We start from the raw sequence: 20,396 nt of genomic DNA on the forward strand, positions 1-20,396 counted from the left end.
GTCTTGGATGTGAGGTCCGTGGTCTCTACACCCTGGAACTAGTCTGAAGTATAACAGAATAATAACACAAGTTCCCTAGTCTTGGGTGTAAGGTCCGTGGTCTCTACACCCTGGAACTAGTCTGAAGTATAACAGAGTAATACAAGTAATCTGGCTCAGTGTGAATCCCCAGGTCCACCTGGTTCAACCACACTGTAGGATCTGACTAAGGTCTGAGTGCTTCCACGTAGTGATCGCAACGGCAGACAACCAGCAACTGACAAGCAAGCTGTATATATAGTTGCAGGACTCTGCCGCCCCGCCCGAACCACTCAGCCAATCAGGAGTCCAGCAGGAATCAGCTGATCATCCTGATCAGCTGACACATCTCCTGCTGGCATAAAGGTCCTGACTTCTGGCGCGCGCGTGCGTAGCTCTTCATCCAGGTGCACTATAGATCCCAGCTGACCCAGGCATGCGTTGCTGCGCGGAAACTGCCGCGCTGGACGCGGAATCAGCCGCCCTGCCGCCAGTACACGCGGCGGCTTCTCCGCGTTTTCTCACAGTACCCCCCCCGAGGAGTGGACTCCGGACACTTCCCACCAGGCTTTCCAGGATGTGGGTCTAGAATCTTTTCGGTCTCACATTCCGATTGGTTTTTTACCATCACAGGGAGGGAGGGAGGGGAATCCACGTGCACTGCTGGCTTCAACAGAGACACATGGACTGATCTTACACCTCTCATACTGGCTGGGAGATCTACAGCATAGGTGGCAAAATTAACTTTCCTGATCACTGGGAATGGTCCTATGAATGTAGGACCCAGTTTGGGTGATGCTCGCTTCAGGGCCCCATGCCGAAAGGATACGTACACCATGTCCCCAGGGGAAAACTCCCACTCTACAGACTTTCTCTTATTAGTCTGATTTTTCTGAGTCCGGGGTTTCCTTGACACTGGTAAATGTTGTAAAGTACCCGGTGAGGTCTGACTAGATGTTTTACCCTCTAGAATGTCTCGCTGGCAAGGGCCTCTCCCCAAACAATGCCGATGACAATGGGCTGACCATTTCAGTAACTGTCCTGAAGCCCAGTCAATCTGCGGGGAATGGATTTATAACCAGGGCATACCAAGAACAACGGTGGAGGTCGCCATGGGCATCACCAGGAACTGTAATCTCTCTTCATGTAACGCCCCTAAACAACATGACAACCAGGGGGTTTGGAAGAGAGTCTGACCAGTCTGCAACAGAGAGTCATCCACTGCAGTGACCAGAATCTGCCGGTCCAATGGGACCAGGGGTATCCCCAATTTTTTTACAAATTCGTAATCTATAAGGTTTGCTGCAAAACTGGAGTCCACAACGGCTTCTGCGGAACTAGTCTGACCTTCCCATGTAATAGAGCAGGGAAGGAGCAGACGATCATTGTTTGGAGGTAACAACTGCTCGTCTCTGGTGTTGACCAACCCCAGACAACAGCATTCTCCTGGCCCCTTAGCACCATATAGATCGCGTTTTCTTAGCCTTTTGTGACCCTTCTTCACCTGACTCAGCCCTGTATATCCGATTTGCATCGGCTCGTCAGAAGGTGACGAAGATCGAGAAGGGTTGTCTGAGATAGACCTTACAGCATTCCTACCACGAATCTGTTTCTGGTAGCGCAAACGGCGATCTATCTGCACGGCCAAAGAAATTGCCTCATCTACAGATTTGGGCTCAGGATGTCCTATCATTACGTCATAGATTGCATCTGACAATCCTGCCAAAAACCAGTCCAATAGTTCAAATGACCCCCATCTCGCAGATACTGCCCATTTCCTGAACTCAGCAGCGTAATTTTCAACCAGACCCTTGCCCTGCCGCAATGTCTTGAGCTTCCGCTCAGCGGTAGAAGCAATGTCCGGGTCATCATAAATTATAGCCATGGCTTTAAAAAATTCCTCAACCGAGGCTAGGGCCTCATGCCCTGTCGGGAGACTATACGCCCAGGTCTGGGAATCCCCTGACAACAGAGTCTTAATAAACATAAATCTCTGTGCCTCGGTACCAGACGAATTAGGCCTCAACTCAAAGTATGATAACACTCTATTTCTAAAATTCTGAAAGTCAGATCTATGGCCAGAAAACCTTTCAGGGTTGGACATACGGATGTCCATGACTAAAGGAGATCGCACTGAGTTTATAGCTGATTGAAGTTCCTGAATAGCCCCAAATAGCTGGCTAATCTGGGTCTGTTGGTTCAAAACTGTGCCGGAAAGATTGTTTAAAGCGGCGGTCAGGACTTCAACATGGCTATACAGTGCGTCCATTTGGTTTTGGTCTGCCGTTCTGTAACGATCGGTGTCAGCTCGCAGCGAGGATCTGATTATTGGTGATCTGCAGTATCACCAAGAATACAGATCTATACCTGACTATGGATGATCTGCAGAATCACCAATAATACAGATATAGTGCTAACCTCTGGACACCTCTAATAAAGTATATAGTGAGTGTTTGGTGTAACAGTATGACTTTGAGCAGGGGCGTAACTAGAAATCACTGGGCCCCCCTGCGAATATTTGGATGGGGCCCCCCCATAGGTGCCAAATAATCGTAATGGGGCAGCGTTTCACTGTAAATTAATTGTAAAGTGGGCAGCATTTTACCAGACAATCGTAATGTGGGCCAGAAAATCGTAATGTGGGCAGAGTTCACTAGAAAATCGTAATGTGGGCCTTTAGAAAATCATAATGTGGGCAGAGTTCACCAGAAAATCGCAATGTGGGCAGCAGTCACCAGAAAATCGCCATGTGGGCAGCAGTCACCAGAAAATCGCAATGTGGGCAGCAGTCACCAGAAAATCCTAATGTGGGCAGCAGTCAGTCACCAGAATATCGTAATGTGGGCAGCAGACACCAGAAAATCCTAATGTGGGCAGCAGTCACCAGAAAATCGCAATGTGGGCAGCAGTCACCAGAAAATCGCAATGTGGGCAGCAGTCACCAGAAAATCGCAATGTGGGCAGCAGTCACCAGAAAATCGCAATGTGGGCAGTCAGTCACCAGAAAATCGCAATGTGGGCAGTCAGTCACCAGAAGATCGTAATGTGGGCAGCAGTCACCAGAAAATCGTAATGTGGGCAGCAGTCACCAGAAAATCGCAATGTGGGCAGCAGTCACCAGAAAAATCGCAATGTGGGCAGCAGTCACCAGAAAAATCGCAATGTGGGCAGCAGTCACCAGAAAAATCGCAATGTGGGCAGCAGACACCTGAAAATCGTAATGTGGGCAGCAGACACCTGAAAATCGCAATGTGGGCAGCAGACACCTGAAAATCACAATGTGGGCAGCAGTGACCAGAAAATCGTAATGTGGGCAGCAGACACCTGAAAATCACAATGTAGGCAGCAGACACTAGAAAAAAGAAATGCACCTGTGAAAAACAACCATTTCACTTACCTGACAGAAGTCTCCTCCTCTCCCGGCATCTGGCTCGCAGCTCCCCGAGTCCTCCTGCAGCACATCTCCCGCGCTGACAGGCACTGTGCAGGGCTACGGCAAGATGGCTGCCGAAGCCCTGTACTGGAGACACAAATAGTCTCCAGTACAGGGCTTCGGCGGCCATCTTGCCGTAGCCCTGCTCTGCCTGCCGGACACTATGCAGACTGCTGGAGCGGGGCTGCGGGGAATGAACTGGCGCAGTGTCTATCAGACGCTGCGGCCAGTTGAGCACCTTGCTGGGGGGTCCAGAGCAGCGCTCCCCCCACGCACAGTGAGCAGGCCCCAGAGCAGCCCCGGGCCCCCCTGCGGCTGAGGGGGTCGCATCTCCGGTAGGTACGCCGGTGACTTTGAGTAACCACCTGAAGAGCAGGTGGCCCTAGGCAGCACGGGAAGTACTGCTATAGAGAGTACAAAAACCTTCCAGTAGCCTGAGACTCTCCAAGGGGTGGAGTCAGGCTGAAGGTAGGAAGGACCAGAGAGTGAGTGACACCTGGAGGTGGATGTCACTGACAGATCTGGAGACTCTCTCTTAAGCGGAGAGAGATAGCTCTCGAGGTCGGGCAAGCCAGGTCGGCAACACACGGACAGACAAAAGGCTGATTCGGTATCCAGGGCAGGCAGGGTTTGGCAACGTGATATCAGATATGCGTGGTACCGAATCAGAAAGCAGAGGGATAGTCAGGAAAGCAACAGGTCATAAATATCAAACAATGCCTAGTCTTGGGTGTGAGGTCCGTGGTCTCTACACCCTGGAACTAGTCTGATGTATAACAGAATGGTAACACAAGTTCCCTAGTCTTGGGTGTGAGGTCCGTGGTCTCTACACCCTGGAACTAGTCTGATGTATAACAGAATAATAACACAAGTTCCCTAGTCTTGGGTGTAAGGTCCGTGGTCTCTACACCCTGGAACTAGTCCGAAGTATAACAGAGTAATACAAGTAATCTGGCTCAGTGTGAATCCCCAGGTCCTCCTGGTTCAACCACACTGTAGGATCTGACTAAGGTCTGAGTGCTTCAACGTAGTGATCGCAACGGCAGACAACCAGCACTGACAAGCAAGCTGTATATATAGTTGCAGGACTCTGCCGCTCCGCTCGAACCACTCAGCCAATCAGGAGTCCAGCAGGAATCAGCTGACCATCCTGATCAGCTGACATCTCCTGCTGGCATAAAGGTCCTGACTTCTGGCGCGCGCGTGCGTAGCTCTCCATCCAGGTGCACTATAGATCCCAGCCGACCCAGACATGCGTTGCTGCGCGGAAACCGCCGCACTGGACGCGGAATCAGCTGCCCTGCCGCCAGTACACGCGGCGGCTTCTCCGCGTTTTCTCACAGGTTAACAGGCTATTCTGGCTAATAACACTTCTCGGTAGCGAATCTTCAGAAAGCTAGGATTTGTTCTGTGTGGCTGAATAGTAGGTGTAGCTCAACAAATAAATAACTTTAGAGTATTTTATTATAAATGCAATATAAATAATATATACAGAAAATCATTAAGATAAACAATTATAGAGAAAGCAAGCCAGTATAAAAATAAAAGTAAGGGAAGAAATAAACAAATACTTAAGTTCAGGTGAAAATGTCCGCTTTGGATAAACACATTAAGTTCCTTTGTTTCCAGAGCAAGGTTCAAACTAGATGGCCGCTGGCTCAGTCCTCAAACCAGCACCATGCTTTCGGAACGATGAAATATGGAGGACTGGGGAGGAGTCCCTGTGGAGTTCTTTTGAATGACCCACATTTTTGGGTGGGGTCTCAGGATCAGCCCAGGGGCTGGACAGGTTGCGGTAGCCTTCTGGTGTCCCACCAAATATGACATTTTTCATATTTCAGCTCACGCTTCCCGCACACACAACAACCGCAGATTCATATTCCTCAGAATATGACAATTCTTATGACATCAAACTTGATTAGGGTCACATGTTCTGGCACGAAGCAGCGGAATACTTCGGGTTCTGGGGATGTCTGTGCCACCAATTTAATATTAAAATATTCACTTGACCTGGACCAGCAGAATGATATAATTTTCATACCTCTCATATAAACAGTATTCCTTAAAGGATACCCGAGGTGACATGTGACATGATAAGATAGACATGGGTATGTACAGTGCCTAGCACACAAATAACTAGGCTGCGTTCCTTTTTTTCTTTCTCTGCAGGAAAGTGTTAAATATCAGGTATGTAAGTGGCTGACTCTGTCCTGACTCAGACAGGAAGTGACTACAGTGTCACACGCGTAGGGCCGGTTTCCACTAGTAAGTGATGCGAATGCGGCTACCTAGCCGTATCGCATCACTTCCTCCAAGTCCATGGAGGAGATGGGACGTGACTGCGAGCAGATGCGGCCGTGCGAAAATCTGCAGCATGCTGCTGATTTTCGGAACGCTCCGCACCGCACAACATGCATGCAATGGAAACTCTTCCACTGGCGTGCATGTGTTTCAGGACACCTGTGGTGCGATGCGCTATGTAGCCGCATCGCACCGCTCCTAGTGAAAATGGGTCCTTAGTGAATTGAGGTCATTGAAGCGATATTTTGAGTTGGAAAGTCACAGCTCTTTTCTAATGCATGGTGTGAAGCCAAACTACAGCTGTAGTCCCAAGACTGCAATCAGTCGTCTAGTTTTACCAGAACCGTGATATTTCCTGCAAAACGAAACAATAGAAAACGCTGAACTATTTCAATATTGGTTTAAAATGTAAAGCGGAAATGGTGGTGCCCATCGACCATTTCCTGTACCCCATTTTTAACTACCTGAGGACCGCAGTGTTAAGCCCCCCTAAAGACAGGGCCATTTTTCTTGAAATTAGCCACTGCAGCTGTAAGGCCTCGCTGCAGGGTCGCACAACACAGCACACAGGTGATTCCCCACTTACCCCTTTTCTCCCCACCAACAGAGCTAAAAAAAAATACAGATAAGTTAATTGGCTTCCCCCTGGGATACATACACTATGATACATGCATAGACATATGACTATGGTAAGGATTAGATTGTGAGCCCCTCTAAGGGAAGGTTAAGGCCCGGTTCACATTAGCGTTCGCTATCCGGATTTTCCGGATCTGATCCGGACCGTATACTGTACAAACGGAACGTACGTTCCGCATAGCAATGTAAAGTCTATGCGGACGTTCACACGCGTCCGTTCCGTACAGTACGGAGCCGGATCGGATCCGGACTCTTTTCCAACATGCGCTATTTTTTGGGTCCGGATCTCCGGCCCACGCACCCGGACCGGAGCCGGACCTGAGCCTGACAGCACCATCAGGAACACAGAAACCAATGGGAAACGGAAGGCACAGAACACACTGCCTACAAAAACCTGACGTTCTACCCCACTTCCTATGCGTATCCAAGCGGCCATTTCGGATGGGGACACATGGGCCAAGCATGTCTGGAGTGGAGCAGCAGTGACAGACGTGCTGGAGCTGTTTTGGCAGAATGTCGGAGATGGAGGTGAGGCCTACAGCGGAGGAACCCGATTGTACAGGTGCACCTTCTGCTGACCCCAACATTTTTTTTTAAATTTCGCTATTTTTTGCCCACGGATCCGGATGGCAGCCTGATGCATGCCTGATACAAACGGACCGGATCTGGATCGGAACCGTACTGTTCTGATCAGGATCAGGTCAGGATCCGATCGGGATCCGATCAGGATCCGGTCCGTTTATTTGCCAAAACGCAAGTGTGAACGGGGCCAAAGTGACAAGACAATATAATCTGTACAGTGTTGCACAAGATGTTGGTGCTATGTAAACACTAAATAATAATAATAATAATAATAATAATTATAATAATAAGTGTGGCATCTTAGGATAAAAGAGGCTTACATTTCATAGCTGTGAATCTTCTTTCAGAGCGATGCCTGACGTATGAGAAGCTTCTGTGACAAACTCATTTTAAATGTAAATATTTCCAATGTTTCCTTATGCTGAAATTCCGCCTGCAATTTGAATTGCATAAAAAGGATGCCCGACAATGAATACAATTCTAATTTCTCCCATTGCGGAGAGACAGCGAGGATGGCTTTTTTTCGGCATCTGCACAAACTTCAGATAATGTAACTTATAACTCATGACGTAATCGTATTACCCCGGTCAAAGCGGGGAGAAAAATGATCCAGAAATATGATCGAGCGTCACTCTCAGAAGTAATGCGAGCCATTAATCCCTAAAATTGAAAAGGTACTTACCATAAATTAAGAGAAACACAAATACTGTGACTGACCCCATTGGAGGATTAGAACAAAAGGGTGGAAAAATGCCATTTAAATACCAGTGATATATCTGTAGCGACTGACTGCTGGGAGAGAAATTTAATTTAAGTGGAATTGCACTTTGCTGCACTCCGGTCTTTGAATAAATAAGAAGCTAAATGGGAGGTCGGCAGGAGGCATCTCTGGACTGGATGACATTTTTTCAAATGATACAGAAAAGCAGATTTGTGAAAAATGGAGCAACAAGAGCAGGGAATCGGGGCTTGCATTCATTGAATCCTGTTTGTGCCTCAAAAAAAAAAAAAATAAAAAAATAAATAAAAAGAAGCTAAAAGTATCGAAGTATCACCTTCACTACAAAATGTTTTCCTTGATGCAGCATTACGCTTAAAGGGAAGGTCCAAGCAAAAAAAAAAAAAATGAGTTTCACTTACCTGGGGCTTCTACCAGCCCCATGTAGCCATCCTGTGCCCTTTTAGTCACTCACTGCTGCTCCAGTCCCCCGCTGGCAGCTTTCTGACCTCGGAGGTCAGGGCCACATTGCGTACATTTTTACGCATTCCAGCTAGTGCAGGAACAAAAATTTACGCGTTGCACCACTAACACGTAAAAATGTATGTGCTAATGTTCCTGCACTAGCGGGAATGTGTAAAAATGTACGCAATGCGGCCCGCCGACCTCCGAGGTCGGAAAGCTGCCAGCGGGGGACTGGAGCAGCAGTGAGTGACTACGAGGGCACAGGATGGCTGCATGGGGCTGGTAGAAGCAGAACTAGCTGGAGGCAGGGGACTGGAGCAGCAGTGACTACGAGGGCACAGGATGGCTGCATGAGGCTGGTAGAAGCAGAACTAGCTGGCAGCGGGGGACTGGAGCAGCAGTGAGTGACTACGAGGGCACAGGATGGCTGCATGAGGCTGGTAGAAGCAGAACTAGCTGGTGGCGGGGGACTGAAGCAGCAGTGAGTGACTACGAGGGCACAGGATGGCTGCATGGGGCTGGTAGAAGCAGAACTAGCTGGAGGCAGGGGACTGGAGCAGCAGTGACTACGAGGGCACAGGATGGCTGCATGAGGCTGGTAGAAGCAGAACTAGCTGGCAGCGGGGGACTGGAGCATCAGTGACTACGAGGGCACAGGATGGCTGCATGAGGCTGGTAGAAGCAGAACTAGCTGGTGGTGGGGGACTGGAGCAGCAGTGAGTGACTACGAGGGCACAGGATGGCTGCATGGGGCTGGTAGAAGCAGAACTAGCTGGAGGCGGGGGACTGGAGCAGCAGTGAGTGACTACGAGGGCACAGGATGGCTGCATGAGGCTGGTAGAAGCAGAACTAGCTGGTGGTGGGGGACTGGAGCAGCAGTGAGTGACTACGAGGGCACAGGATGGCTGCATGAGGCTGGTAGAAGCAGAACTAGCTGGAGGCGGGGGACTGGAGCATCAGTGACTACGAGGGCACAGGATGGCTGCATGAGGCTGGTAGAAGCAGAACTAGCTGGTGGTGGGGGACTGGAGCAGCAGTGAGTGACTACGAGGGCACAGGATGGCTGCATGGGGCTGGTAGAAGCCCCAGGTAAGTGAAACTCATTTTTTTTATTTTGCTTGGACCTTCCCTTTAAAGGGGAACTGAAGAGTGAGGTATATGGAGGCTGCCATGTTTATTTCCTTTTAGACAATACCAGTTGCCTGGCAGCCCTGCTGATCCTCTGCCTCTAATACTATTAGCCATAGCCCCTGAACAAGCATGCAGCAGACCAGGTGTTTCAGTGGTTCAGACTTATAAGTCTGATCTGACAAGACTAGCTGCATGCTTGTTTCTGGTGTTATTCAGATACTACTGCAGAGAAATAGACCAGCAGGGCTGCCAGGCAACTGGTATTGATTAAAAGGAAATAAACAGGACAGCCTCCATATACCTCTCTCTTCAGTTCCCCTTTAAAGAGGAACTCCAGTGAAAATAATGTAATGAAAAAAAGTGCTTAATTTTTACAATAATTATGTACAAATAATTCAGGGCCCTTTTCCACTAGCGCGTTTGCGCTATCTGAATCGCAAAACCGCAAACCGCTAGCGATTTTACAATCGCTACGGTTTGCTTTTTAACATAGGAATCGCGGTAGGTCATTTCCACTACCGCGATTCGTTTTTTACTTGATCGCGATCGCGCCGCGGAGCGACTTTTGCCGCGATTTTGCTATGCAGTGCATAGCATAGCAAAATCGCGGCCGCAAACGTCGGGAAAACGGCGGAATTGCGATTCAGCAATCGCTAGCGTTCAGCGCGAACGCTAGCGACTGCTAGTGGAAAAGGGCCCTGACTCAGTGTTTGCCCATTGTAAAATCTTTTATTTTAAATCCCTGATTCTGACATTTATCACATGGTGACATTTTTACTGCTGGCAGTTGATGTCACTGGAAGGAGATGCTGATTGCTTTTTTTAGCAGTTGGAAACAGCTGTTATTTCCCACAATGCAACAAGGCTCCCACAGTGTGATGTCAGCACTTCAGTGCATTGAGGCGCTGACATCACACTGTGGGAGGGGTTCCACCACAATAGCAGCCATACAGCGCCCCCTGATGATCCGTTTGAGAAAAGGAATAGATTTCTCATGGGAAAGGGGGTATCAGCTACTGATTGGGATGAAGTTCAATTCTTGGTTACGGTTTCTCTTTCAAGCACCACTCCAGCGAAAAAAGTAAGCAGTTAAAATCTGACAGAACCGATGGGTTTTGCACTAATATCCATTTCCTCATGGAGGATTCTCAGAGTTTCTTTGTTTTCAAAAGCATTTCCTGAACAGCAGTTCCTAAGCCTGACTCCCAAAATAGTGTGCAAGGGAGTAGGGAGGCTGGCAACTTACTGTTTTGACAGTTAGGCACCGTTCAGAAAATGCTTTAGAAAACAAAGGAAACCCTGAGAATCCCCCTTGAGGAGATGGACTAGTCCAAAACCTGTTGGCTTTATCAGATTTTAACTGCTTGCCTTTTTCGTGGTCCTTTTATCTTGACATTTTTATTCGGTAATAAAACAGTAACTTTCACTGTCGGGATCTAAAGATAATTTTTCTATGCACATTATACAGCTCGTATGTGAAAGTGATCAACTGGCCTTATTATTCTTCTAGTTGGACTTGTTTTTTTCAACAAAAACTAACTATGTATAAATGCTGCTCACAAGATGGTGGCGCTACCTCGACCACCGACTGGACGGAAGATGCAGCACCACAATAATATTTGCTGCATACGGATATTCTGAAAGGTCGGGAAAAGACTTCAATGCAGGCGACGCGCACTTCGCAGAGAGGGCAGAAGACGCTCCACACTAGTAGAGCTGTGTGACGTGGAGCCAGGGATCAGGTAAGTCCACCTCCTGGCCGGCTGGCTGTCTCTGGTGTCCGCCTGGCACTACGGAGGCGTGTATGAAGAGGAACGCTGCCATGTAACATATCTGACGGGGGGGAGGGGGCTGCAAATTGCATCGGGTCTCAGGCCAGAAGGATGCAGAAAGCCTCTGCCGGATCTTCTCTCTTCTTGGTTAAGTATCTGTTTTTTTGGCTTCGTCAATGGCAGTTGGGGAGTGTATACTGCGTCCACTGATCCCCTCTGCTGTGTTGGCAAGAAATCCGGAATGGCGGATTGACTCCTATTCGCCCCTCCACGTGTGAGCCACTTTATTTTGTGCCGCATATGAACTCTCCTTCCTCTGCCATAGCAGCGGAACGCTTCCCTAGCTGGTGGAATGAAGCCGGGTGGATGAAGGCAGTACACCCACACAAAGCCTTCTGTTGGTTCAGCAAGTTCTTCTAAATACGGTACATTTCTGATCCTCTTTTAAGACCTGAAGAGAGAAGGGTATGGAGGTTGCCATATTTATTTCCCTTTAGGCCCCTTTTACAGGTTTAGCGGGGCAATGCGATCTGGAACAAGCGCAAGGAAACCCACAGGTTGCACTGCGCCATTATAGCCACTGCGCGACCGCAAAAGCAGAACAACATGCGACTTCCTGTGCACTGCCTGCATTACCTCAGTAGCGCAATGCAGGTTCTACGTTACTTCTGTAGTTTCCAGAGCACTTCCGTCACATTGCGGCGCACAGCAGGCAGTATGTCATGTCTGCTTAACCTCCTTAGCAGTAAACCCGAGTCAGGTTCGGGACGGAGAGCCACAGCTCAGAGCGGTAATCTCGTGCCTGCGCGACTTACATGCAGGAGCTGCTGCAGAACTCTCTGTGGTATTTTTTTTTCTTGTTTTTAGGGTCTAAAAGCTTGTGCAAAAATAACAGCAGGACTTTACGTGTGGCTGATGATTCCATTGCTAATCTACTGACAGCAGGTGAGCAATGCGGTGCAGCACATACCTGGCATCCTGGGGATCAGATGCTGCGGGTCAGCAGGGAGGAGGTGCTATGGGAGGAGGTGCAGCACATACCTGGCATCCTGGGGATCAGATGCTGCAAGCCAGCAGGGAGGAGGTGCTATGGGAGGAGGTGCAGCACATACCCGGCATCCTGGGGATCAGATGCTGCAAGCCAGCAGGGAGGAGGTGCTATGGGAGGAGGTGCAGCACATACCCGGCATCCTGGGGATCAGATGCTGTGGGCCAGCAGGGAGGAGATGCTATGGGAGGAGGTGCAGCACATACCCGACATCCTGGGGATCAGATGCTGCGGGCCAGCAGGGAGGAGATGCTATGGGAGGAGGTGCAGCACATACCTGGCATCCTGGGGATCAGATGCTGCGGGTCAGCAGGGAGGAGGTGCTATGGGAGGAGGTGCAGCACATACCCGGCATCCTGGGGATCAGATGCTGCAAGCCAGCAGGGAGGAGGTGCTATGGGAGGAGGTGCAGCACATACCTGGCATCCAGGGGATCAGATGCAGCAGGCCAGCAGGGAGGAGATGCTATGGGAGGAGGTGCAGCACATACCCGACATCCTGGGGATCAGATGCTGCGGGCCAGCAGGGAGGAGATGCTATGGGAGGAGGTGCAGCACATACCCGGCATCCTGGGGATCAGATACTGCGGGCCAGCAGGGAGGAGATGCTATGAGAGGAGGTGCAGCACATACCTGGCATCCTGGGGATCAGATGCTGCAGGCCAGCAGGGAGGAGATGCTATGGGAGGAGGTGCAGCACATACCCGGCATCCTGGGGATCAGATGCTGCAGGCCAGCACGGAGGAGATGCTATGGGAGGAGGTGCAGCACATACCCGGCATCCTGGGGATCAGATGCTGCGGGCCAGCAGGGAGGAGATGCTATGGGAGGAGGTGCAGCACATACCCGGCATCCTGGGGATCAAATGCAGCGGGCCAGCAGGGAGGAGATGCTATGGGAGGAGGTGCAGCACATACCCGGCATCCTGGGGATCAGATGCTGAGGGCCAGCAGGGAGGAGGTGCAGCACATACCCGGCATCCTGGGGATCAGATGCTGGGGGCCAGCAGGGAGGAGATGCTATGGGAGGAGGTGCAGCACATACCCTGCATCCTGGGGATCAGATGCTGCGGGCCAGCAGGGAGGAGATGCTATGGGAGGAGGTGCAGCACATACCCGGCATCCTGGGGTTCAGATGCTGCAGGCCAGCAGGGAGGAGATGCTATGGGAGGAGGTGCAGCACATACCCGGCATCCTGGGGATCAGATGCTGCGGGCCAGCAGTAAGGAGATGCTATGGAAGGAGGTGCAGCACATACCCGGCATCCTGGGGATCAGATGCTGCAGGCCAGCAGGGAGGAGGTGCTATGGGAGGAGGTGCAGCACATACCCGACATCCTGGGGATCAGATGCTGCAGGTCAGCAGGGAGGAGATGCTATGGGAGGAGGTGCAGCACATACCTGGCATCCTGGGGATCAGATGCTGCAGGCCAGCAGGGAGGAGATGCTATGGGAGAAGGTGCAGCACATACCTGGCATCCTGGGGATCAGATGCTCTGGACCAGCAGGGAGATGCTATGGAAGGAGGTGCAGCACATACCCGGCATCCTGGGGATCAGATGCTGTGGGCCAGCAGGGAGGAGATGCTATGGGAGGAGGTGCAGCACATAACTGGCATCCTGGGGATCAGATGCTGCGGACCAGCAGGGAGGAGATGCTATGGAAGGAGGTGCAGCACATACCCGGCATCCTGGGGATCGGATGCTGCGGGCCAGCAGGGAGGAGATGCTATGGGAGGAGGTGCAGCACATACCCGGCATCCCGGGGATCAGATGCTGCGGGCCAGCAGGGAGGAGATGCTATGGGAGGAGGTGCAGCACATACCCGGCATCCTGAGGATCAGATGCTGCGGACCAGCAGGGAGGAGATGCTATGGGAGGAGGTGCAGCACATACCCGGCATCCAGGGGATCAGATGCTGCGGACCAGCAGGGAGGAGATGCTATGGGAGGAGGTGCAGCACATACCCGGCATCCAGGGGATCAGATGCTGCGGACCAGCAGGGAGGAGATGCTATGGGAGGAGGTGCAGCACATACCCGGCATCCAGGGGATCAGATGCTGCGGACCAGCAGGGAGGAGATGCTATGGGAGGAGGTGCAGCACATACCCGACATCCTGGGGATCAGGTGCTGCGGGCCAGCAGGGAGGAGATGCTATGGGAGGAGGTGCAGCACATACCTGGCATCCTGGGGATCAGATGCTGCGGGCCAGCAGGGAGGAGATGCTATGGGGGGGGGGGGGGGGGGGTGCAGCACATACCTGGCATCCTGGGGATCAGATGCTGCGGGCCAGCAGGGAGGAGATGCTATGGGAGGAGGTGCAGCACATACCCGGCATCCTGGGGATCAGATGCTGCGGGCCAGCAGGGAGGAGATGCTATGGGAGGAGGTGCAGCACATACCCGGCATCCTGGGGGTCAGATGCTGCGGGCCAGCAGGGAGGAGATGCTATGGGAGGAGGTGCAGCACATACCCGGCATCCTGGGGATCAGATGCTACGGGCCAGCAGGGAGGAGATGCTATGGGAGGAGGTGCAGCACATACCCGGCATCCTGGGGATCAGATGCTGTGGGCCAGCAGGGAGGAGATGCTATGGGAGGAGGTGCAGCACATACCTGGCATCCTGGGGATCAGATGCTGCGGGCCAGCAGGGAGGAGATGCTATGGGAGGAGGTGCAGCACATACCTGGCATCCTGGGGATCAGATGCTGCGGACCAGCAGGGAGATGCTATGGAAGGAGGTGCAGCACATACCCGGCATCCTGGGGATCAGATGCTGTGGGCCAGCAGGGAGGAGATGCTATGGGAGGAGGTGCAGCACATACCCGGCATCCTGGGGATCAGATGCCGCGGACCAGCAGGGAGGAGATGCTATGGGAGGAGGTGCAGCACATACCCGGCATCCTGGGGATCAGATGCTGCGGGCCAGCAGGGAGGAGATGCTATGGGAGGAGGTGCAGCACATACCTGGCATCCTGGGGATCAGATGCTGCGGGGCAGCAGGGAGGAGATGCTATGGGAGGAGGTGCAGCACATACCCGGCATCCTGGGGATCAGATGCTGCGGGTCAGCAGGGAGGAGATGCTATGGGAGGAGGTGCAGCACATACCCGGCATCCTGGGGATCAGATGCTGCGGGTCAGCAGGGAGGAGATGCTATGGGAGGAGGTGCAGCACATACCCGGCATCCTGGGGATCAGATGCTGCGGGTCAGCAGGGAGGAGATGCTATGGGAGGAGGTGCAGCACATACCCGGCATCCTGGGGATCAGATGCTGCAGGCCAGCAGGGAGGAGGTGCTATGGGAGGAGGTGCAGCACATACCCGGCATCCTGGGGATCAGATGCTGCGGGCCAGCAGGAAGGAGATGCTATGGGAGGAGGTGCAGCACATACCCGGCATCCTGGGGATCAGATGCTGCGGGCCAGCAGGGAGGAGATGCTATGGAAGGAGGTGCAGCACATACCCGGCATCCTGGGGATCAGATGCTGCGGGCCAGCAGGGAGGAGATGCTATGGGAGGAGGTGCAGCACATACCCGGCATCCTGGGGATCAGATGCTGCGGGCCAGCAGGGAGGAGATGCTATGGGAGGAGGTGCAGCACATACCCGGCATCCTGGGGATCAGATGCTGCGGGGCAGCAGGGAGAAGATGCTGCAGAGGGAGGTAAGCGTAGTGCCAGTGCCTGCATTGCACAGCCCGATGTGTCTCTCCTCACCAGTCTGGCGGCATGTATTGCTTCAGGCAGACAAAGTCTAGAACTGGCCCTGAATGTCTGAATCACACACCTGAAACCAGCATGCAGCTAATCCACTCTCACTGTAGTCAGAGCACCTGATCTGCATGCTTGTTCAGGGGCTGTGGCTAAAGGTATTAGAAGCAAAGGATCAGCAAGACAGCCAGGCAATTTGCATTGTGTAAATGGAAATAAATATGTCAGCCTCCATATCCCTCTCACTTCAGGTGTGTCTTAAGAACTAAACACTATACTTACAATCCTTTTAATGTATTCTAAATACATTACTCCATGAGTGCCTCCAGTCCTGACCCCTCTGTCTACAGCCTGCGGTTCTCCTTTAAACCGGCAGCCAGCCTAGCTGGGAATGGACAGGGGAAGCAATTTAGGGATCTGCATTATTATATAACGAAATCTGTTGTCTTGTAAATATGTAAATAGATGGGGGTCGGCTTGAAAGGTATCAATTATTGAAAGCATTGGACTTGTAAGAAGTGGAGGTATAAGCTTGATTGGCAGGTCGGAGGCAGCGGAGTGTGACCGCGCAGAAGAATGAGCTGTCAGCGCAGGGAGGGTTGTGTGCTGAATTTAATGGGTCTCTGTTATACAAATATAGCGTGTTACCTGGAATGAGCGCCAAGCATTAGATTATACTGACCTCTAAAGGCAGCACTGCAGCCTGCTTCTCATTCTCACCAACTACAGTGAAAATAACGTCATTAATAAAGTTGCTTATTGTTTTACAGTCGAAGAAGGTAAAGAGGCGCTCAATGTATATAAAACACTCACAGACAACAACTCACTTAAGATAGATAAGCACAGGCAACACCTTTCGTGGGATCTAGCCCACTTCCTCAGGCCAAATGAGGCGCCCCACATGCGGCTTTTTCAATATAGCTACACTTTATTTGGCCTGAGGAAGTGAGCTAGATCCAACGAAACGCGTTGCCTGTGCTTATCATTATTAAACTATTCTATCTTAAGCGAGTTGTCGTCTGTGAGGTAAGCGACCTCATCTTTCTCAATTTTAGTGTTTTTAGAGTGTTTTATATACATTGGGAGCCTTTTTACCTTCTTCGTTTGCCTTACTCCCCCCGCTCTACAGTGAGGGGAGTTTCATACACCAAACCCGAGGTAGAATCCCACCAGTGGAGTCAGGTATTAGACACTCCACCTGCCTGAAGTGGTCGGTTGCCCCCCTTGTACAACCCAGTTAGGCCTGGTTCACATCAGGCCCGTTTCTGTGTGCTTTCCACACCGCATTGCCCTGTGCATTCTGCAAGGTATTCATTTCCTCATGTAATTAAATGTGCCTGGTTCACACCTATGCGCTGCGCTGAGCTGCGTTACAAAAACGTAGGGTTGCTGCATTTCTGTGCACTGAGCTGTAAAGCACACATCAATGCAAGTGAATGGGTGTGCTTTTTTAGCGCATACAAGCGCATTCGTTTTTTACCCCTAATTGGAAAAAAAATTTTTTACATATGAAAACAAAGCTTTATTGACAATTGCTGCTACAATAAAAAAATGGGCTTACAATAAGTGCAGCACAACGCACTGAAGCGCGCACAAGCGCATGCGGTTTTTTAACATGTGCTTTTCCACATTTCTCAGCGCACCTAATGTGAATAAGGCCTTAGATAAGGTTTAGAACGGCACAGGTGGAGAATGATAACAGCAACAGGAGCACAACTAAGGAGGCGCACGGCAAGAGACGCGCATGCGCAGTGGTCCCCAATCGCTCAGAGTAAGCGGCGCTGGAGAGACAGAAAACGGCAGCACATGGAGCTCTACTGGACGAAGACCGGAGCCCGGAAGAGGTGATTTGTGAGAGCATCTGCCGCTGCCAAAGCTGTGCTGTGGGGGTCCCGTGGCTGTATCACACTATGCCCGCTGCTATCCCCTCGCCCTCCTCCTATGAAATGTTGACACCCTCACCCTGTGAACAATTCAGATTAAAAAAACTTCCCTAGCTGGAGGTAGCCCTAGACAAGTATAAATCCTTGTGTTGTTTACATCTCAGGTGCACTTTATCAAGTAGTGCTGATTTGCAAAATTCTAAGAATCACAAGAGACTCACTTCATAGCGTTTCAGAAAAGACATAACTCTGAACAATATATCAATGCTGACCTGTATATTCTACAAACAGAGGACTGCTCACCTGATTTGACTAGTCGTCTCTCACTTGGCTACTGTCTTCTCTCTGCAAGATAAAAAGAACGCACTTAGTTGAGATTCTGTCTGCAGATATGCAATGAGCCACACATATGGCCTAGCCATCGGTTTCCCTGTGGTCTGTGTACCATGTGACCAGGAGGCCATAGATGTGCAGATTTCCTGCAGTCCCCAGACTGCTCTCCATCTGCACTTGGAGTTATGTTGACGCTGCAACCAAACTGACGCGCCATCTCCCTAAAGAGCCAATTGTCACCTGTCAGTAGTCACATGTGCAGAGGAATGACTGAATAATGGCCACAGCGTCAGAACTATGTTGGCTCTTTACTGTGGTGCCAGGACAGTGATGTGTACCCTGGCAGCCCAACAAAGGGCCCCAGTGCAGGCCTGAAACCCTGAGGATTGTGTAGCAGATTCCTCTGCCCATTGTCTGGTCTGCAGGTGATCATTTATCTATTATAATCTGCCTCAGCGAACAACGGGTGATATAAGATCTTCCTGTCCCTGAATGACTTCTGCAGGCCCTGCTGACATCCGCCACAGAACTGTCACAGCTCAGCCTCCTCTTTAAAGAGAACCTGAACTGAAAATTAAAAGTCAATATAAACATACACAGGTCATAGTTACCTCCCATGTAGTCTACTCGTCAGTCTCTTTCTCCTCTCCTGCGTCTTGTTTGTCCACTCTGATCGATTGAATTCTCCGTCCTCCATTTTGAAAGTGGCCATTAGCCCATAACAGCTTCCTGGTCAGCACACTGTTAAACTGTAATATCATCCACTTGAGCCATAGGGAAACATGGACATTACCTTGCACATTCAGTTGTAACTGACAGCAGCTGATATATAACTGACAACAACTGGTATATTTCAGTTCTGACAAAATATTGTCAGAACTGGATGAGATCACTGTAAGAAGAAAATGGTGAGCTTCTGAGAGGAACTGACAGTGAGGTAAGTATGTAATATTCATTTGCAGCTACATCATGTGTATTTTAAATAATTTTTACTCAGTTCAGGTTCCCTTTAACAAACTGCTGTACAGTAAGGGTGCCCATACATAACTCCATTTTGTTGGCCAATCGACCTTCTGATCAAATAATTTTATCAAATTGGAGCAGAATCGATGCCAAACATGGCCACCCACTTAATCTGTTGGTCGATTTCCGCATGAAATGATCGATTGGATGTGCTGGAGGATCTCAGTCGCAAGGGCTCAATCGGGTGTGCAGCTGTAATGTGTTCGATTTTTCGCCAACCAAAGGACTCGATACACCCCCAGCTGGTGTCCCCCCAAATGAATGTGTCCCCTCACCTCCATACCCTTGAGTAAGTTCCCTCTAGCACAGGGGTGGGGAACCTATGGCTCGGGAGCCAGATGTGGCTCTTTTTATGGCTACATCTGGCTCACAGTTAGGGGGTGATTCACTAATCTACACTGCTCAAGCAGCACAGCTCAGTGTGGCAGCACAAGTAACATTTTCAAAGTAGGCACACTACTGCTGTAGCATGCACTACTGACTCGCGCTACACCCAAAACTAACAGCCGCTCCAATTGTCCCACTCTGGGCCCTGTCAGGTCCAGTGACTTTGTAGGATGAGATCCCCACACTTTGATTGGCCCAATAGACTGCATGTCACTTGACAGGCAGCCTATTGGGCCAAAGTGCGGGGATCTCGTCCTACAAAATGAATCAACCCACAAGTCAGCTAGCTAATTGTACAAGCTGTTAGTTGGTATTTTTCCTGTCTGGCTCTTGTGGAAATTACGGATGTTGCTGAAACCCAAGAGAAGCTGAAGACTTGTCTGACACTTCCGCTGCCCGGAGGATCAACTGTTTACACATCACCATGGTAACAGGGACGTGAGCCCTATGCTGCGCATGCACACTGTGCCAGTTTGAAACATATGGTATGGTTATCATGGAATTACATTTCAAAATATGTGGCGGCTCACTCAGCCAAAAAGGTTCCTGACCCCTGATCTAGCATGTGCACAAGACTTTAGGCGGGGATAACATTTGCCGTATTCGTGTGCGTTTTACTATAGTGCAGGAATATACCCCATGTGGACAGTCCATGGTGTCCAACGGGACAGTCACTGACAGCTTGCTACTTCTTTCAGCCTCTTGTGCGCGATTTGTGCTCAGTACATTATTATTATTATTATTATTATTTGTTGGATTGATATATCGCCAACATATTACGCAGCGATGTACGATACAGAAGATTACAGACAATAACAAGGGTGACCCACAGCACAATACCGGTAATAAGGAGCAAGATACACAACACAATACAGCTAATAATACAATGCCAGATCACACACTGGAATGGTAGTCCCAATAATACAAGTTCAAGTACATCCATGCTAAAGCAAATGTAC

General features: G+C 50.5%; 1 protein-coding gene across 2 annotated transcripts in view; it reads right to left on the minus strand.

Annotated features, from left to right (window-relative positions):
- Positions 1-18,027, minus strand: part of COX10 (cytochrome c oxidase assembly factor heme A:farnesyltransferase COX10) — a 1,230,266-nt gene extending 1,212,239 nt beyond the window's left edge. For both annotated transcript variants that reach the window (XM_068263380.1, XM_068263379.1), the window contains exon 1: positions 17,998-18,027. The gene's annotated coding sequence lies outside the window, so the exon portion shown is untranslated. The remainder of the gene's footprint in view (positions 1-17,997) is intronic.
- Between the last annotated feature and the right edge of the window lie 2,369 nt (positions 18,028-20,396).

Source organism: Hyperolius riggenbachi, chromosome 12 (genome assembly GCF_040937935.1).
Source record: "Hyperolius riggenbachi isolate aHypRig1 chromosome 12, aHypRig1.pri, whole genome shotgun sequence".
Taxonomy (NCBI): Eukaryota; Metazoa; Chordata; class Amphibia; order Anura; family Hyperoliidae; genus Hyperolius; species Hyperolius riggenbachi.